The sequence below is a fragment of the Rhinolophus sinicus genome, chromosome 12 (assembly GCF_057876585.1).
Source record: "Rhinolophus sinicus isolate RSI-liver-muscle chromosome 12, RSI-T2T, whole genome shotgun sequence".
In the NCBI taxonomy this organism is placed as follows: domain Eukaryota; kingdom Metazoa; phylum Chordata; class Mammalia; order Chiroptera; family Rhinolophidae; genus Rhinolophus; species Rhinolophus sinicus.
This window is the reverse complement of record NC_142512.1, coordinates 844,962-856,566: the sequence shown is the minus strand read 5'-3', so window position 1 is coordinate 856,566 and position 11,605 is coordinate 844,962. Positions and strand designations below refer to the sequence as shown.

Sequence of the window (11,605 nt, the reverse complement as noted above, 5' to 3'; positions counted from 1 at the left end):
GCCGCCGCTGCTGCCGCCGCCGCCGCCGCCGCCGCCGCCGCCGCCGCCGCCGCAGCCCCCCCCCTCCGCAGCCGCCCAAGCCGCCGCCGCGGGGTCCTCCCACAACTCCCAAGCCCAGGGTTGCCTGCTGGTGCAGGCCTCCCCCAGCCTTGGGGGTGCGGTTGTTGGTAAACCTGGTGGCGGTAGGGGGGCGGGGTGTATGGCGGTCTGGGTCCGGGGAGTCCCAGGATGCCAGAGTTCCACGACTTCTGGCACCATCAGGGAAGTGGCAGTGTCCCATGGAGCCTCGGGTGGCGCGAAGGGGCCTCGCTGCCGGCCAGGAGTAGCCCGCCGCCCACGCCAGGGGCATTCGGAAGAGGCGGGGAGCCGGACTGGGGGGGGGGGGGAACGCGGTGCTGGCAGAGCCGGCCAGCAGGTCGATGCTCGCCACCGGAGCCGCGCATCTGCATGGCGGGCGCTCACGAGGCAGGCCGGGAGCAGGCTCTTGGGGCGCGGGGAGCCGAGTCCCATCGTCTATGGCCATACCACCCTGAACGCGCCCGATCTCCTCTGATCTCGGGAGCTAAGCAGGGAGGGGCCTGGTTAGTGCTTGGATGGGAGACCGCCTGGGAATACCTGTAGGCTTTTGCTCGCCTCTCCTTTTGCGCCGCCGCCCCTGCGTGGCTCCCTCCGAACCCCTGCCGCCCCTTGCCCCTCTGCAGCCGCCCATCCAGCCGAAGTTCCCCCTGGCCAGAGGCCGGTCAGCCACCCGGCGCTACAAGCTGGCAGCCCCGGCCGCACACCAGGCCCGTCGGCCAGGGCTCACCCCCACACCCTCTTCTTAGTCCTCTTCGCTGAGGCAGGCAGTCAGCCAGCAGCAGTTAGCCGAGCCTGTGTCTCCGCCGGCAGGCACCTCTCCCCACACCCCCGCGCGCCCCCTCCCATCGCCCACAAGAGCCAGGAACCCTCCCTTCCCGCAGTGGCCCCAACACACAGGGTACAAAGAGCCGGGACAAAGCAGGGGACTGAGGGAGCAGCACCCCAACACACCGCACGCCCTCGGACTCCAGGAGAGACCACCACAAGGGGAAGTGCAGGCACGCAGGCACACAACACTCTCAACCAGGGTGCCTGTGGGCTGCCACTCTCCTCCCGCGGGGCGGGGGGTTCCTGGGCGGGGCTCGGAGCCCACTGGCCCTCCCGCCCGGCCCGGGGGCTTCAAGGGTGACTTTCAATGCCCGGGCACTGCCTCCTTAGTGGAGCCCAGCCACGGGCATGACCACACTTCGGTTGAGAAGCTGCCACTTCAAAGCAGCGTCAGTGCGTCTGTCCCAGTCCGTGTGCCCGCTTGTGCGTCCCTCCCCCCTCCCCCACCCCATGTCTCTCTGGCTCTGTGACGTGCCTGTTGGGCTCTGGCTCTGGCTCAGGAGCTCTCTCCCCGCGTGCCAGCCCCCTCTTTCTCTGTCTCTGTCCATGTCTCTCTGTATGTCTAGGTACATACAGGTACATATAGGTGTATATTTCGATCTCGCTCCCTCTTTCTCCTCCTCCCGTTCTCTCTGTCGGTCCCTGTCCTGCGGGGACTCTAGTCCCTCTGCCCGCACAAGAACGCAGGATATGGCGAGGCCAAGAGGGAACACCAACAGAGCCACGGATAGGGGGCTCATAGCACTATGTCTCACGGGCGGCTGGCTCGGAGACACGGCAAGCCGGAGCCGCCCGATCCCCAACCTGTCGGCCGCTTCTCTGCCAACCCACCGACACACCGCCCGTCGACCCGCCAAGCGGGCCCACTGCAATCCGCGCCCCTCTGCAATTTGCAGTCCACCATCCGCGCTTCCTAGCTTGGCCACCGCAGCTCCTCCGGTGGCCAGTGGCCAACTGGCAACAGCTGATGGCCAAGCGGTCACAGCTGATGACCATGCAGCCCCCAAGCAGCACCCCTCCACGCGAGGCCCAGAGCCTGGAGAGTGCTCTCTGCGAGTCTGTCCCCACAGTCCCCGTCTGTCTCTCTCCGCCTCTCTCTTGCTCCGTCTCTGGCCTTCTCTCATCCTCTCTCTCACCTCCCTGGGTCAGGAGAGGTGACGTGTAGACAGTGAAGGGACCGGACATCGGGCGGGGCTCCGGTCGCTGACGAGGGTTCCAGGGCCCAGACTGAAGGCTTGTGACGAAGGGTGGCTGCAGACTGGAGATGCTGCACCCTGGTGGCGCGGGTGGCTCTCCCTGGCTTTGGGCCTGTGGATGGGTCCGGTCAGGGCCAGGGCCTGGGTTGCACGTCCCTAGGGCCGGAGGGGACTGAGAGGACCCTGCGACCCCCTCGGTGGCCCTGAGAGGTGGGGACAGCACAGCAGCAAGGGGGGTGTGCGGTTGTGGGGCTGGGGGGAGATGAGAGGGGTTGGGGTAGGGGGGCGGGGTGAAAGCCCTTCGGGGCCTGGGGAGGCCCAGGATGCCAGGGCGCCCAGACATATGTCACAGTCAGGGAAGTGACAGAGGCCCGTGGAGCCACTGGGGGGCGCGAAGGGGCCTCGCTGCGGGCCAGGAGTAGCCCGTCGCCCACACCAGCGGCGTCCGGAGGAGGCGGGGAGCGGGCGGCAGGCGCTCAGGCAGACGTGCTCGCCACCCTAGCGGCCCAGCAGCACGGCGCGCGGTCAGAGGCAGGCCGGGAGCAGGCTCTTGGGGCGCGGGGAGCCGGGTCCCAGCGTCTACGGCCATACCACCCTGAACGCGCCCGATCTCCTCTGATCTCGGGAGCTAAGCAGGGAGGGGCCTGGTTAGTACTTGGATGGGAGACCGCCTGGGAATAGCTGCAGGCTTTTGCTCGCCTCTCCTTTTGCGCCGCCGCCCCGGCGTGGCTCCCTCCGAACCCCTGCCGCCCTTTGCCCCTCTGCAGCCGCCCAGGCAGCCGAAGGTCCCCCTGGCCAGAGGAGGGTCAGTCGCCCGGCACTACAAGCTCGCATCCCCGGCCGCACACCAGGCCTGTCGGCCAGGGCTCCCCCCCACTCCCTCTTCTTAGTGCTCTTCGCCGAGGCAGGCCGTCAGCCTGCAGCAGTCAGCCGCGTCTCGGTCGCCGCCGCCGCCGCCACCGCCATCGCAGGGCTCCCTCTCGCTCCCCGACCCTGCCGCCGCCGCAACCCCCAACGCCCAAGCCCAGGGCTGCCTGCCGGCGCAGGCCTCCACCAGGCTCTCTCCATCCCAGGACGTGCCGGTGCTTTGCACCTCGGCCCGAGCCCAGGGCACGCCCATCCCTGCGCCTGCCCCCGGGACCCGACACACAGGATCGGCGTGTCCTCGGGCAAACGGGACGCCCACCCGCCCCGCCCCACCGGAGTCTTCTGTCTCCGCTGGCAGGCACCTCGCCCCACACCCCCGCGCGCCCCTCCCGTCTCCCACAAGAGCCAGGAGCCCTCCCTTCCCGCCGGCCACGGTGTCCCTGAAACACAGGGCACAAAGAGCCGGGACAAACCAGGGGACGGCGGGAGCAGCACCCCAACACACCACGCGCCATCGACTCCGGGGGAGACCACCACAAGGGCAGAGCAGGCACGCAGGCGCACAACCCTCACAACCAGGGTGCCTGGGGGCTGCCACTCTCCTCCCGCGGGCGGGTGCCTGGGCGGGGCTCAGAGACCACAGGCCCTCCGGAGACCCTGGCGGCCCGCCCCGGAGGCTTCAATGGTGACTGCCAACGCCAGGGCAATGCCTCCTTAGCGGAGCCCAGCCCCGGGCACGACCACACTCCGGTGGAGGAGCTGCCACTTCAACACAGCCTCAGTGCGTCTGTAACAGTCCGTGTGCCCGCCTGTGCGTCCCTCACACCCTCCCCCACCCCATATCCGTCGGGCTCTGTGACGTGCCTGTTGGGCTCTGGCTCTGGCTCAGGAACTCTCTCCCCGCGTGCCAGCCCCCTCTTTCTCTGTCTCTGTCCATGTCTCTCTGTATGTCTAGATACATACATGTACATATACGAGCATATTTCCATCTCGCTCCCTCTTACTCCTCCTCCCGTTCTGTCTGTCTGTCCCTGTCCTGCGGGGACTCTAGCCCCTCTGCCCGCACAAGAATGCAGGATTTGGCGAGGCCAAGAGGGAACACCAACAGACCACGGATAGGGGGCTCATAGCACCATGTCTCACGGGCGGCTGGCTTGGAGACTCGGCAAGCCGGAGCCGCCCGATCCCCAGCCTGCCGGCCGATTCTCTGCCAACCAACAGACCCACCAACCTACCGACCCACCAAGCCGGCCAACTGCAGTCCGCGCCCCTCTGCAATTTGCAGTCCACAATCCGCGCTTCCTAGCTTGGCCACCGCAGCTCTGCCGGTGGCCAATGGCCAACTGGCAACAGCTGATGGCCAAGCGGTCACAGCTGATATCCATGCAGCCCGCACGCAGCACCCCTCCACGCGAGGCCCAGAGCCTGGAGAGTGCTCTCTGCGAGTCTGTCCCCACAGTCCCCGTCTGTCTCTCTCCGCCTCTCTCTTGCTCCGTCTCTGGCCTTCTCTCATCCTCTCTCTCACCTCCCTGGGTCAGGAGAGGTGACGTGTAGCCAGTGAAGTGAACAGTGATCGGGCGGGACGCCGGTCGCTGACGAGGGGCGAGAACCCAGAAAGAAGGCTGTGTGAGGAAGGGTGGCGGCAGACTGGAGGTGCTGCCCCCTGGTGGCGGGTGGCTCTCCCTGGCTTTGGGCCAGTGGGTGGGGCCGGCCAGGGCCAGGGCCTGGGTTGCACGTCCCTAGGGTGGAGGGGACTGAGAGGACCCTGCGACCCCCTCGGTGGCCCTGAGAGGTGGGGACAGCACAGCAGCAAGGGGGGTGTGCGGTTGTGGGGCTGGGGGGAGATGAGAGGGGTTGGGGTAGGGGGGCGGGGTAAAAGCCCTTCGGGGCCTGGGGAGGCCCAGGATGCCAGGGCGCCCAGACATATGTCACAGTCAGGGAAGTGACAGAGGCCCGTTAGAGCCACTGGGGGGCGCGAAGGGGCCTCGCTGCGGGCCAGGAGGAGCCCGTCGCCCACACCAGCGGCGTCTGGAGGAGGCGGGGAGCTGGCGGGAGGCGCTCGGGCAGACATGCTCGCCACCCGAGCGGCCCAGCAGCATGGAGTGCGCTCAGAAGCAGGTCGGGAGCAGGCTCTTGGAGTGCCGGGAGCCGGGTCCCAGCGCCTAAGGCCACACCACCCTGCACGCGCCAGATCTCGTCTGATCTCGGGAGCTAAGCAGGGAGGGGCCTGGTTAGTACTTGGATGGGAGACCGCCTGGGAATAGCTGCAGGCTTTTGCTCGCCTCTCCTTTTGCGCCGCGGCCCCGGCGTGGCTCCCTCCGAACCCCTGCCGCCCCTTGCCTCTCTGCAGCCGCCCAGCCAGCCGAAGGCCCCCCTGACCAGCAGAGGGTTAGCCGCCAGGCACTACAAGCTGGCAGCCCCGGCCGCACACCAGGCCCGTCGGCCAGGGCTCCCCCGCACACCCTCTTCTCAGTCCTCTTCAGTCCCGGAGGCTGTCATCTCGATCCCTTCGCCGACCTTCGATCGCCGCCACCGCCAACAGCGCTGCCCTCGCCCCCGCCGCCACCGCCTAATCCGCCGCCATCACCGCGCTCCCCACACCCCCCTCCAGCGCTGACCTCACCCCTGCCCCCGCCCTCGCCACCGCCATGGCTGTACTGCTTCAATCTCCCGCCTCTGCTCTCCCCTCCTCCGCCGCCAGCACCGCCCTCTTCCCCGCTACCGCCGCCGCCGGCGCCAACCCTCCCCGCGCCCAGCGCCCGCCGACACAGCCCCCAACGCTGCCGCCGCCTCCATCGCCGACCTCGCAACCCTCCCGCGCCGCAGCCGACGCCGCCGCCGCCGCCGCCGCCATCGCTGCTCGCGATCAGCCCCCGCTTCTCCCGCCGCCGCCGCCGCGATCACCGCGCTCCCCACCCCCTCCGCCAGCGCTGCCCTCGCCCCCTCCCCGCCCCCGCTGCCGCCATCGCCGTACTCCCTCAAACTCCCTCCTCTGCTCTCCCCCCCTCGGCCGCCAGCACCGCGCTCCCCACCCCCGCCGCCAGTGCTGCCCTCTTCCCCACCCCCGCCCCCGCTGCCGCCATTGCCGCACTCCCTCAATCTCCCTCCTCTGCTCTCCCCGCCTCCTGCACCGCCATCTCCCCCGCCCCCGCCCCAGGCCCGCCGCCGCCACCATCGCCATACTCCCTCAATCTCCCGCCTCTGCTCTCCCGGCCTCCTCCGCCGCCGCCGCCGCCGCCGCCGCCGCCATCGACCCCCGTGCCCCAGCGCCCACCGTCAAAGCCCCCATTGTCGCCACCGCCATCGCCGCCCTGGCGCCATCCTCGCGGTTGCCATCGCCTACCTCCCCACCCTCCCTCGCCTCCGCCGCGTCCCCCGCCGCCGCTGCTGCCGCCGCCGCCGCCGCCGCCGCCGCCGCCGCAGCCCCCCCCCTCCGCAGCCGCCCAAGCCGCCGCCGCGGGGTCCTCCCACAACTCCCAAGCCCAGGGTTGCCTGCTGGTGCAGGCCTCCCCCAGCCTTGGGGGTGCGGTTGTTGGTAAACCTGGTGGCGGTAGGGGGGCGGGGTGTATGGCGGTCTGGGTCCGGGGAGTCCCAGGATGCCAGAGTTCCACGACTTCTGGCACCATCAGGGAAGTGGCAGTGTCCCATGGAGCCTCGGGTGGCGCGAAGGGGCCTCGCTGCCGGCCAGGAGTAGCCCGCCGCCCACGCCAGGGGCATTCGGAAGAGGCGGGGAGCCGGACTGGGGGGGGGGGGACGCGGTGCTGGCAGAGCCGGCCAGCAGGTCGATGCTCGCCACCGGAGCCGCGCATCTGCATGGCGGGCGCTCACGAGGCAGGCCGGGAGCAGGCTCTTGGGGCGCGGGGAGCCGAGTCCCATCGTCTATGGCCATACCACCCTGAACGCGCCCGATCTCCTCTGATCTCGGGAGCTAAGCAGGGAGGGGCCTGGTTAGTGCTTGGATGGGAGACCGCCTGGGAATACCTGTAGGCTTTTGCTCGCCTCTCCTTTTGCGCCGCCGCCCCTGCGTGGCTCCCTCCGAACCCCTGCCGCCCCTTGCCCCTCTGCAGCCGCCCATCCAGCCGAAGGTCCCACTGGCCAGAGGCCGGTCAGCCACCCGGCGCTACAAGCTGGCAGCCCCGGCCGCACACCAGGCCCGTCGGCCAGGGCTCACCCCCACACCCTCTTCTTAGTCCTCTTCGCTGAGGCAGGCAGTCAGCCAGCAGCAGTTAGCCGAGCCTGTGTCTCCGCCGGCAGGCACCTCTCCCCACACCCCCGCGCGCCCCCTCCCATCGCCCTCAAGAGCCAGGAACCCTCCCTTCCCGCAGTGGCCCCAACACACAGGGTACAAAGAGCCGGGACAAAGCAGGGGACTGAGGGAGCAGCACCCCAACACACCGCACGCCCTCGGACTCCAGGAGAGACCACCACAAGGGGAAGTGCAGGCACGCAGGCACACAACACTCTCAACCAGGGTGCCTGTGGGCTGCCACTCTCCTCCCGCGGGGCGGGGGGTTCCTGGGCGGGGCTCGGAGCCCACTGGCCCTCCCGCCCGGCCCGGGGGCTTCAAGGGTGACTTTCAATGCCCGGGCACTGCCTCCTTAGTGGAGCCCAGCCACGGGCATGACCACACTTCGGTTGAGAAGCTGCCACTTCAAAGCAGCGTCAGTGCGTCTGTCCCAGTCCGTGTGCCCGCTTGTGCGTCCCTCCCCCCTCCCCCACCCCATGTCTCTCTGGCTCTGTGACGTGCCTGTTGGGCTCTGGCTCTGGCTCAGGAGCTCTCTCCCCGCGTGCCAGCCCCCTCTTTCTCTGTCTCTGTCCATGTCTCTCTGTATGTCTAGGTACATACAGGTACATATAGGTGTATATTTCGATCTCGCTCCCTCTTTCTCCTCCTCCCGTTCTCTCTGTCGGTCCCTGTCCTGCGGGGACTCTAGTCCCTCTGCCCGCACAAGAACGCAGGATATGGCGAGGCCAAGAGGGAACACCAACAGAGCCACGGATAGGGGGCTCATAGCACTATGTCTCACGGGCGGCTGGCTCGGAGACACGGCAAGCCGGAGCCGCCCGATCCCCAACCTGTCGGCCGCTTCTCTGCCAACCCACCGACACACCGCCCGTCGACCCGCCAAGCGGGCCCACTGCAATCCGCGCCCCTCTGCAATTTGCAGTCCACCATCCGCGCTTCCTAGCTTGGCCACCGCAGCTCCTCCGGTGGCCAGTGGCCAACTGGCAACAGCTGATGGCCAAGCGGTCACAGCTGATGACCATGCAGCCCCCAAGCAGCACCCCTCCACGCGAGGCCCAGAGCCTGGAGAGTGCTCTCTGCGAGTCTGTCCCCACAGTCCCCGTCTGTCTCTCTCCGCCTCTCTCTTGCTCCGTCTCTGGCCTTCTCTCATCCTCTCTCTCACCTCCCTGGGTCAGGAGAGGTGACGTGTAGACAGTGAAGGGACCGGACATCGGGCGGGGCTCCGGTCGCTGACGAGGGTTCCAGGGCCCAGACTGAAGGCTTGTGACGAAGGGTGGCTGCAGACTGGAGATGCTGCACCCTGGTGGCGCGGGTGGCTCTCCCTGGCTTTGGGCCTGTGGATGGGTCCGGTCAGGGCCAGGGCCTGGGTTGCACGTCCCTAGGGCCGGAGGGGACTGAGAGGACCCTGCGACCCCCTCGGTGGCCCTGAGAGGTGGGGACAGCACAGCAGCAAGGGGGGTGTGCGGTTGTGGGGCTGGGGGGAGATGAGAGGGGTTGGGGTAGGGGGGCGGGGTGAAAGCCCTTCGGGGCCTGGGGAGGCCCAGGATGCCAGGGCGCCCAGACATATGTCACAGTCAGGGAAGTGACAGAGGCCCGTGGAGCCACTGGGGGGCGCGAAGGGGCCTCGCTGCGGGCCAGGAGTAGCCCGTCGCCCACACCAGCGGCGTCCGGAGGAGGCGGGGAGCGGGCGGCAGGCGCTCAGGCAGACGTGCTCGCCACCCTAGCGGCCCAGCAGCACGGCGCGCGGTCAGAGGCAGGCCGGGAGCAGGCTCTTGGGGCGCGGGGAGCCGGGTCCCAGCGTCTACGGCCATACCACCCTGAACGCGCCCGATCTCCTCTGATCTCGGGAGCTAAGCAGGGAGGGGCCTGGTTAGTACTTGGATGGGAGACCGCCTGGGAATAGCTGCAGGCTTTTGCTCGCCTCTCCTTTTGCGCCGCCGCCCCGGCGTGGCTCCCTCCGAACCCCTGCCGCCCTTTGCCCCTCTGCAGCCGCCCAGGCAGCCGAAGGTCCCCCTGGCCAGAGGAGGGTCAGTCGCCCGGCACTACAAGCTCGCATCCCCGGCCGCACACCAGGCCTGTCGGCCAGGGCTCCCCCCCACTCCCTCTTCTTAGTGCTCTTCGCCGAGGCAGGCCGTCAGCCTGCAGCAGTCAGCCGCGTCTCGGTCGCCGCCGCCGCCGCCACCGCCATCGCAGGGCTCCCTCTCGCTCCCCGACCCTGCCGCCGCCGCAACCCCCAACGCCCAAGCCCAGGGCTGCCTGCCGGCGCAGGCCTCCACCAGGCTCTCTCCATCCCAGGACGTGCCGGTGCTTTGCACCTCGGCCCGAGCCCAGGGCACGCCCATCCCTGCGCCTGCCCCCGGGACCCGACACACAGGATCGGCGTGTCCTCGGGCAAACGGGACGCCCACCCGCCCCGCCCCACCGGAGTCTTCTGTCTCCGCTGGCAGGCACCTCGCCCCACACCCCCGCGCGCCCCTCCCGTCTCCCACAAGAGCCAGGAGCCCTCCCTTCCCGCCGGCCACGGTGTCCCTGAAACACAGGGCACAAAGAGCCGGGACAAACCAGGGGACGGCGGGAGCAGCACCCCAACACACCACGCGCCATCGACTCCGGGGGAGACCACCACAAGGGCAGAGCAGGCACGCAGGCGCACAACCCTCACAACCAGGGTGCCTGGGGGCTGCCACTCTCCTCCCGCGGGCGGGTGCCTGGGCGGGGCTCAGAGACCACAGGCCCTCCGGAGACCCTGGCGGCCCGCCCCGGAGGCTTCAATGGTGACTGCCAACGCCAGGGCAATGCCTCCTTAGCGGAGCCCAGCCCCGGGCACGACCACACTCCGGTGGAGGAGCTGCCACTTCAACACAGCCTCAGTGCGTCTGTAACAGTCCGTGTGCCCGCCTGTGCGTCCCTCACACCCTCCCCCACCCCATATCCGTCGGGCTCTGTGACGTGCCTGTTGGGCTCTGGCTCTGGCTCAGGAACTCTCTCCCCGCGTGCCAGCCCCCTCTTTCTCTGTCTCTGTCCATGTCTCTCTGTATGTCTAGATACATACATGTACATATACGAGCATATTTCCATCTCGCTCCCTCTTACTCCTCCTCCCGTTCTGTCTGTCTGTCCCTGTCCTGCGGGGACTCTAGCCCCTCTGCCCGCACAAGAATGCAGGATTTGGCGAGGCCAAGAGGGAACACCAACAGACCACGGATAGGGGGCTCATAGCACCATGTCTCACGGGCGGCTGGCTTGGAGACTCGGCAAGCCGGAGCCGCCCGATCCCCAGCCTGCCGGCCGATTCTCTGCCAACCAACAGACCCACCAACCTACCGACCCACCAAGCCGGCCAACTGCAGTCCGCGCCCCTCTGCAATTTGCAGTCCACAATCCGCGCTTCCTAGCTTGGCCACCGCAGCTCTGCCGGTGGCCAATGGCCAACTGGCAACAGCTGATGGCCAAGCGGTCACAGCTGATATCCATGCAGCCCGCACGCAGCACCCCTCCACGCGAGGCCCAGAGCCTGGAGAGTGCTCTCTGCGAGTCTGTCCCCACAGTCCCCGTCTGTCTCTCTCCGCCTCTCTCTTGCTCCGTCTCTGGCCTTCTCTCATCCTCTCTCTCACCTCCCTGGGTCAGGAGAGGTGACGTGTAGCCAGTGAAGTGAACAGTGATCGGGCGGGACGCCGGTCGCTGACGAGGGGCGAGAACCCAGAAAGAAGGCTGTGTGAGGAAGGGTGGCGGCAGACTGGAGGTGCTGCCCCCTGGTGGCGGGTGGCTCTCCCTGGCTTTGGGCCAGTGGGTGGGGCCGGCCAGGGCCTGGGTTGCACGTCCCTAGGGTGGAGGGGACTGAGAGGACCCTGCGACCCCCTCGGTGGCCCTGAGAGGTGGGGACAGCACAGCAGCAAGGGGGGTGTGCGGTTGTGGGGCTGGGGGGAGATGAGAGGGGTTGGGGTAGGGGGGCGGGGTAAAAGCCCTTCGGGGCCTGGGGAGGCCCAGGATGCCAGGGCGCCCAGACATATGTCACAGTCAGGGAAGTGACAGAGGCCCGTTAGAGCCACTGGGGGGCGCGAAGGGGCCTCGCTGCGGGCCAGGAGGAGCCCGTCGCCCACACCAGCGGCGTCTGGAGGAGGCGGGGAGCTGGCGGGAGGCGCTCGGGCAGACATGCTCGCCACCCGAGCGGCCCAGCAGCATGGCGTGCGCTCAGAAGCAGGTCAGAAGCAGGTCGGGAGCAGGCTCTTGGAGTGCCGGGAGCCGGGTCCCAGCGCCTAAGGCCACACCACCCTGCACGCGCCAGATCTCGTCTGATCTCGGGAGCTAAGCAGGGAGGGGCCTGGTTAGTACTTGGATGGGAGACCGCCTGGGAATAGCTGCAGGCTTTTGCTCGCCTCTCCTTTTGCGC

The 11,605-nt window shown here is 68.7% G+C and overlaps 6 pseudogenes; all 6 read left to right on the top strand.

The window, feature by feature from the left end:
- The first annotated feature begins 511 nt into the window (after window positions 1–511).
- Window positions 512–631, top strand: LOC148756222 (5S ribosomal RNA; annotated as a pseudogene).
- A 2,048-nt stretch (window positions 632–2,679) lies between these two features.
- LOC148756221 (5S ribosomal RNA) lies at window positions 2,680–2,799 on the top strand (annotated as a pseudogene).
- A 2,330-nt stretch (window positions 2,800–5,129) lies between these two features.
- LOC148756220 (5S ribosomal RNA) lies at window positions 5,130–5,249 on the top strand (annotated as a pseudogene).
- A 1,597-nt stretch (window positions 5,250–6,846) lies between these two features.
- LOC148756219 (5S ribosomal RNA) lies at window positions 6,847–6,966 on the top strand (annotated as a pseudogene).
- A 2,048-nt stretch (window positions 6,967–9,014) lies between these two features.
- On the top strand, window positions 9,015–9,134 carry LOC148756218 (5S ribosomal RNA; annotated as a pseudogene).
- A 2,335-nt stretch (window positions 9,135–11,469) lies between these two features.
- LOC148756217 (5S ribosomal RNA) lies at window positions 11,470–11,589 on the top strand (annotated as a pseudogene).
- Window positions 11,590–11,605: the final 16 nt, after the last annotated feature.